This window comes from Nelumbo lutea, chromosome 1 (assembly GCF_056320005.1).
Source record: "Nelumbo lutea isolate HS-2025 chromosome 1, American lotus-T2T, whole genome shotgun sequence".
Classification (NCBI taxonomy): Eukaryota; Viridiplantae; Streptophyta; class Magnoliopsida; order Proteales; family Nelumbonaceae; genus Nelumbo; species Nelumbo lutea.
This window is the reverse complement of record NC_142684.1, coordinates 162,831,474-162,838,772: the sequence shown is the minus strand read 5'-3', so window position 1 is coordinate 162,838,772 and position 7,299 is coordinate 162,831,474. Positions and strand designations below refer to the sequence as shown.

At 36.7% G+C, this 7,299-nt stretch overlaps 1 pseudogene across 2 annotated transcripts; it reads left to right on the top strand.

Moving 5' to 3' along the window:
* The first annotated feature begins 2,993 nt into the window (after nucleotides 1-2,993).
* Nucleotides 2,994-6,886, top strand: LOC148878825 (inorganic phosphate transporter 1-4 pseudogene; annotated as a pseudogene). Of its 2 annotated transcripts, none has more exons than XR_016104022.1 (2): nucleotides 2,994-3,093; nucleotides 4,976-6,886. The product of XR_016104022.1 is annotated as an inorganic phosphate transporter 1-4 pseudogene, transcript variant X1 (transcript). The 2 variants fall into 2 exon arrangements; XR_016104023.1 differs by having other exon boundaries at nucleotides 2,994-3,811.
* The last annotated feature ends 413 nt before the right edge of the window (nucleotides 6,887-7,299 follow it).

The window sequence follows — 7,299 nt, the reverse complement described above, 5'->3', positions numbered from 1 at the left end:
CATTAAACAATACCAAACTTCCATTTTCAGACTTATTAGGCAGTTGACGTTGATGGGGTAAATAAGCAAGCACTCCTATTTAAAGTTTTATAGAGGGAAACATGAAGTTATGTGCAAGTGGGGCTATCTCTAAAGATGCCTTTTTTGCTAACTAGGTATGTATATTTGGTTCGTTCCAATATAAATGTAAATTCAATTCTGGCAATTACCAACTTTGGGGAGGAGATTATTGATTAGTATATTGCGTATCACCAAATAACAAAACAAAAAGATGTCAAATAGAAGTTTATCCAATATAAAAAAAAGGGTTACCACAAAAATTTTACATTCAAAACTGGTATTATAAAAGATGTGACCAATTAAGTAGTGTTAATCACAATTTACAGGGTGTTTTGATTGGTCAAATCTCTTATGATACCATATCTTTCTCTTTCTGATATCAAAGCTTTTTCCTATAAAAAAAAATAAGCATGAAAATGGTTTCTTCCATTTTTGTACACTCTTTCAGTTTTTTTTTTTTTTTTTTTTTTTTTTTTTTTTTTAGAAGGCACAAAAGTGCAACCTACACCTTTTTCATTACAGTTTCCAAATTCGAATGAAAGATACAAGGTGGTTTATTTAAGAACATCGGTGGTAATCACTCAAATTGAGGTGGTTTGTGCATAGCTAGGCATGGTTGTTAGAAAGATATTAACTACAATTTTTTGTTTATTAATTGAAATAAAGCACTCCTCCCCCTTCAGTCAAAGAGTTGTCTCTTTATGAACATCTAAATAAGCTATTCATTTTAGATATGTTTTATTCATTTTAGATTGTTGTTTTCCCATCTACCTCATTCCACGGCTTCAAGAATAAAGGAATTTGAATAAAAGCAATTTTATAAGTAGGATTTATAATTTTGGGAAGGTTCTGCTTTACTTTGTTTTTTTTTTTCTTTATTTTCTTTTGGGTAAATCGCTAAAACCTCTTCTAAGGCTCAGTTTGGAAAGAGTGCAAATGCAAAAATATGTATAGTATAAATACATATGAGATAATATAGAATACAAGGTTTTACACTTTACATATTTGTATTTGTATTGCTTCCAAACTAAGCCTAAGGTTTGGTAATTGTAATCACCTCCCCTAAACTTTTTAACATAGTTGCAAATAGACCTCTTTTGTTTGAATCCTCTAAAAAGAGACATGAAATTGTCCAAAACACCCCTACAGTTTCTTTTGACAAAAATGTTTATTTTTCAAAGTTTTTATTTATATGAATGGCTAGCCCAAACCCTTTCATCTCTTTTCTTAAATTGCATTATTTTCCAAATTTTCCCTTCATATCAATAACTGGAAGGTAAAGCTGCAACTTTAAATTCTCCTTTTTATTTTTTTTCTTTTGTTGTTTATAAAGTTTGTAATTCAAGGTTCAAAGTATCGATACGTATGATGCCGATGGCTTCTTGATACGCCCCTCCAGGGGTTTTATTGGGTCAGGCATTGGTTCAGAGTGTAGTCGGGCCTTAAATTGACCCATTTGAACCGGTTTTGAGAAAAATTAATAAAACCTATTGATACAGGCTGACATGCTGGCCTGTGTCGATACTTCAAACCTTGGTTTGTATTGTTTTTTCTTGTAGAAACCAGCCTCAATAGTAATTGCATAGGTATTTTGTACATTTTTGTGCTTTTTATTGGAAGATTATAACAGAGGGGATCTACTTGCGACTGTGTCAAAAAGTTTAGGAGGTGATTACACTTACCAAACTTCAAGGTAGATTTCAGAAATTTACCCCCTTTTTTTTTTATTACCGATTGTGCTGCTATACGATTCAACAAAGGCATTTCCCCTGCAACTATTGCGAATCTGCTTTTAAAACTATGATGAGTCTTCATGTTTGTCCTCGTAGACACTCCACTTCGTTACAATAATTTTATAATGAAGATAAACTATAAAAGCATACAAATCAATTGTTGAATAGAAGAAGATCAAAGCAACAAATGCTTAATAATCTTATCAATTAATTCAAAGATTTTTTTAATAAAAGGAAATGGTACGTGGTTTGGCATCACAATTTTATTCTATCATCCTGTGTCGCCAGATTCCATTTTAGGAACCCTAAAACTTAAATTTTCATTCTCTTGGCATTAACAGCCTCGTTTTATTCTTTTGTTTTTGGGCACTAAGCTTCGTTTTGTTCAATATCACAGTTTATTGAACCCCTCATAAATCAAGCTTGATCTTAGCTTATCCTCCATGCATTATATTGTTGCCGCTCCGTTTTGCTTTCTCTACTTCCCATCTGAGCTTCTCACATATGCCATCAATCATTCCATTTACAAGAGCAATTGTTATTTCATTGTTACAATAATTAACAAATAGTATACTTACGTTATTTATGTTATTCGTAGAAATTTATTAAATAAAACATAAAATGTGAATAGAAATTTTAAAAGGATTTTAAAATTAATGATTTTTTAAAATTAAAATGATTTCCTTTTAAATCAGGGGTTTTTAGGCTATGTTTGGTTTGAAGGAAAAGATAGGGAAAGGAAGGAAAAAGTATAGAATCCTATAAGAGGTTTGTAAAAATTTCTTTACCTTTTCCTTTTCTACTTTTTACTTCAAACCAAACACAATCTCAAACAAAATTATATAGGTAACCCTTCAAAAGGATGGGGGATTCATAAACACAATATGATAATTCAAATAAAATAATTAGTATAAAGGATTTTTAAATTATAAATTAGACTTGATTTAATTATTTAATTTAAATAAAAATTAAAATAGATTTTAAACACGCAGACGTGGGCGTTTGTAATTGGCGGGTGCACTCGTCCAGTAAACCCATGGGTGCATATAACGTGGACTCAGAAAAACGTGAGAGAAAAAGTATGACCGTTGACCGAGATAAGAGGGGAGTATATGCCGCCGAAGATTCCCTCGTACAGCTATACTATGGTGATGCAGATGCAGTTAAATAGGTAACCAATCCCCCCCCCCCCCCCCCCCCGCCCCTATTTCCCTTAGCTACCCAGCTCTCTCTCTCTCTCTCTCTCTCTCTCTGTTGTATCCAACAGCGACTCAAGAAAAAAAAAAACAAAAAAGAATTGGTGAGATCCCTCTTCTCCCTGGTATCGGTCTTGTTTAATTATATCACTTTCCATGGCTTCCCAAAATTTCTAATTGACGTTCAAACTTTTCTTCCTTTAATTCTATTATTTAATTAGATTTAACGTTCAGACTTTCAGTATCTGATTTTCTTCTTTCTTTTTTTTTTTCTTTACTTCTGCCATACATGTGAAGAAGGTTGCCTTTATCTTCAAATCCAGATTATCTTTTCCTGCATCCTATCTTCTACTCAAGTTGGTTGTCATTCTTTTTTGTTTTTTTAATTTAATTTAAATAGCCTGAACACGATCTTTTTCTCTTTTTTTTTTTTCGTTTTCTTCCATGGATCATCTTTATATTTTCAGTTTAACTTTGTATTTGAATGCATTGCCCCATGAGTTGGTTACATCTGATTGAATACAAGTAAATAATAATCGCTGATTTATGGAATAGTCATCGCTTGACGGCTTGAGCTTGAATACTATTATTACATTTAACTTTGTTTTCTGATTTTTAAATCGAAATCTTGCTACTAGTTGAAGCTTTGTTGCCTCTCTGTTTCTTTCTTGCCTTTTTCCATATCAAAGACTGAAGAGTCATATCCCGCATTTCTGAGTACTTTCTCCGATCTGGATGACAAAACAGAGCCTTCGTAAATAGAAATGTTCATTGGTTCGCAGTTCATACTCTACTTGCATTAGGGTCAAGATGATCTTTTAGGTAATTTTTTTCGATTTCCTGTAATTTCTTGATGTAGGTTCGTTTTGTAATATTTTTCTAATTCCTTATTTTTGGTACTTAAAGATCTTTTTTTTTTTTTGGAATTATTTGGTGACGAACAGTTTCAATATTTAACTTTCTTAATAAATAAAATAAAAGGAACTCTGTTTATTTTTTATTTTTTAATTCAAAACAAGTCAAAAAGGTTAAGTTATCGAGATCATCTTTTTTGTATTTTTATCTTTTCTGATCTTTTCTTTGCTACGTGGAGTCAGTGGCGGGTACGTGGGTTTGGAATCCTTGAGGTCGAGATGGATTTCTTGGTTTCTTCACTGTAATTTTTCTTGTTGAATGAATCTTCATTGGAACTCATGTTGTTTGCTAGTGCTTTTCCAGCAGTCACGGAGCCTTTTGGTCATTCTAGAAGATATTGGAGCCCTTACCTCTTTTGTATTTCTCTATTTGTTCCACACCTCTTGCTCTGCAACAATCCGATCTGCTCTTCCCACTTGTCCTACCACTTTAGAGATAAATTATCATCTTTATTCACCAAAGATTTGGAGCAACAGGGGAAGCATCGAGGTAGATCAGATAGATTACCAAAAAGATTCCTCTCCCAAATAACCCAGGATGCCCTCTAACCTCTTGCTAATGAACCCAGAATTTCTAGGATCGAGCGATCCTTCGTCTCATGTAAATGGAATCATACTTGTTTTTTCTTAGAAATCATGAGAATCACACCGAACAAAATTTTATTTTATTTTACTGTAATCATGTTTTGCAATACAGGAATCTCTTTTTCCAGGATTCTCCCCATCGCGTCTGCTTCTCTAAAAGAATCTCCCTTCTTGTCTTCTATAAAGAAAAATAAGAAAATTAAAGGAAAAGAGAATTATATGGCTTTCCGCTTTTGAGTTATTATTATTGTTTCATTTTTATTCGATGAAACTATCCACTTGTTATTTTCTCTTTTTCTGGTCTCCATTAACCATCAACGTCACCAACTGTGAACATATGATGCTTTTGTCTTCTATTAGGCTCCTGGTCTTTCTGATAGCTACCTTTATTTATTAAGTGACTCGCCTGAGTTATGACCTGAGTGAACTCGGTCTGGGTAAGATTAGATTCTGATCTGTGTTCTGTTCACCTATTGTAATTTTGTAGGAAGCATTTCTGGAACTCTTAGAAAAGCGCAGAGGCAGACAAAGCTTCCCATTAGCGTAGGAATGGCTGGGGGGCAACTGCAGGTGCTTAATGCACTTGATCAAGCGAAGACGCAATGGTACCATTTCACTGCAATCGTAATTGCGGGCATGGGTTTCTTTACGGATGCCTATGATCTGTTCTGCATCTCACTCGTCACCAAATTGCTTGGTCGAATATACTACCATGTTGATGGATCGACTAAGCCTGGAAGCCTGCCTCCCAATGTGTCAGCCGCTGTCAATGGCGTTGCATTCTGTGGCACACTCGCCGGCCAGCTTTTCTTCGGCTGGCTCGGTGATAAGATGGGTCGTAAGCGTGTCTATGGTATGACCCTCATGCTCATGGTGATTTGCTCAATAGCTTCCGGGCTTTCATTTGGACAAGACGCAAAAGCTGTGATGGCCACCCTCTGTTTCTTCCGCTTCTGGCTCGGATTCGGCATCGGTGGTGACTACCCACTTTCTGCCACAATCATGTCTGAATACGCCAACAAGAAGACTCGTGGGGCCTTCATCGCTGCCGTCTTTGCCATGCAAGGCTTTGGAATTTTGGCCGGTGGGATGGTGGCAATTATCATCTCTGCTGCATTCAAGGCCAAATTCCATGCCCCAGCTTACGACGTTGATCCAATTGCTTCGACTGTGCCACAGGCAGATTATGTCTGGCGTCTTATCCTAATGTTTGGTTCATTGCCTGCTGCTTTAACGTATTACTGGCGTATGAAAATGCCCGAGACTGCTCGATACACCGCCCTTGTTGCTAAGAATGCAAAACGGGCGGCGAGCGACATGTCAAAAGTCTTACAGGTTGAAATTGAGGCGGAGCAGGATAAGGTTGAGAGTCTGTCGCAAGACACTTCCAACTCATTTGGCTTGTTCTCCAAGGAGTTCCTTCGTCGTCATGGGCTTCACCTGCTGGGAACCACCATGACATGGTTCCTGCTGGACATTGCATTTTACAGTTCCAATTTGTTCCAAAAGGATATTTTCAGCGCAGTTGGGTGGATACCTCCGGCAAAGACGATGAGTGCACTTGAAGAAGTTTATAAAATTGCAAGGGCACAAACGCTTATTGCTCTGTGCAGTACTGTTCCAGGGTACTGGTTTACGGTAGCTTTCATTGATAAAATTGGAAGGTTTAAAATTCAGTTGATGGGTTTCTTCTTCATGACGGTGTTCATGTTTGCATTGGCCATTCCCTACCATCACTGGACCCTGAAGGATAACAGAATTGGCTTCGTTATCATGTATTCTCTGACCTTCTTCTTTTCAAACTTTGGGCCTAATGCCACTACATTCGTCGTGCCAGCGGAGATCTTTCCGGCCAGGCTACGGTCGACATGCCATGGTATATCAGCTGCATCTGGGAAGGCTGGGGCAATGGTTGGGGCTTTTGGCTTCTTGTACGCAGCGCAGCCGCAGGACAAGACAAAGACAGATGCAGGGTACCCACCAGGTATAGGGATCAGAAATGCCCTAATCATGCTCGGTGCTATCAACTTCTTTGGTATGGTGTTTACTCTGTTGGTACCAGAGTCAAAAGGTAAATCGTTAGAGGAGATGTCAGGTGAGAACATAGAAGACAACGGAAATGGTAGAGAAGACTTGGATCAGCAAGCTGCTGATTACACTAGCAGTACAAATCCTGTGTAATTTAGTCCCGGCTCATAAGCTTTTCTCTTTTAGCGTAGGATCATCAAAAGAAGGTCTCTTGTTATGTGTCAAAAAAAAAAAAAAGTCTCTTGTTTCTTCTTCTTTTTTGATGCTAATCTTAGTTGTTATTCGAAAGAGTTCAAACTCTGCAGGGTCTCTGTGACTGCACTGCTAATATGGCAAATTATAAGTAAAATTTTCATCTCATTTCTGCCCATTCTCCCCTTTGAATTGTGATGATGCTGGATAATAACTAAGCTGCCAACTCATATTCCGGTTAGACTGAAAAGAATTTCTCCCCTCGTAGTCATGATTGATTCACAATGTAGATGGATATTCTTAATTTCTTCCGTCGTTCCCGTTTGTTGTCTTGGTATGTTGAAAGTGAAACGCTTTTTTTTTTTTTTTTCTGATTTGTCATTTAGAGCGAGTGTTGCTTTGAATTGAAACTCAAGGGTTCCCCTCCCCCATATTTTGGACTTTATACTTAAAAGCATGGATGCTATGCTAGTACTGCAATAATTTCAGTCTGCTGGAAGTCATCATTGTTAATGTTAGTTTGGTTTTTGTCGGGTTACTTGGCTTTGAAACGTGTTTCCCAGTTACCCAGTTTCCTTATATTGGTTGCCA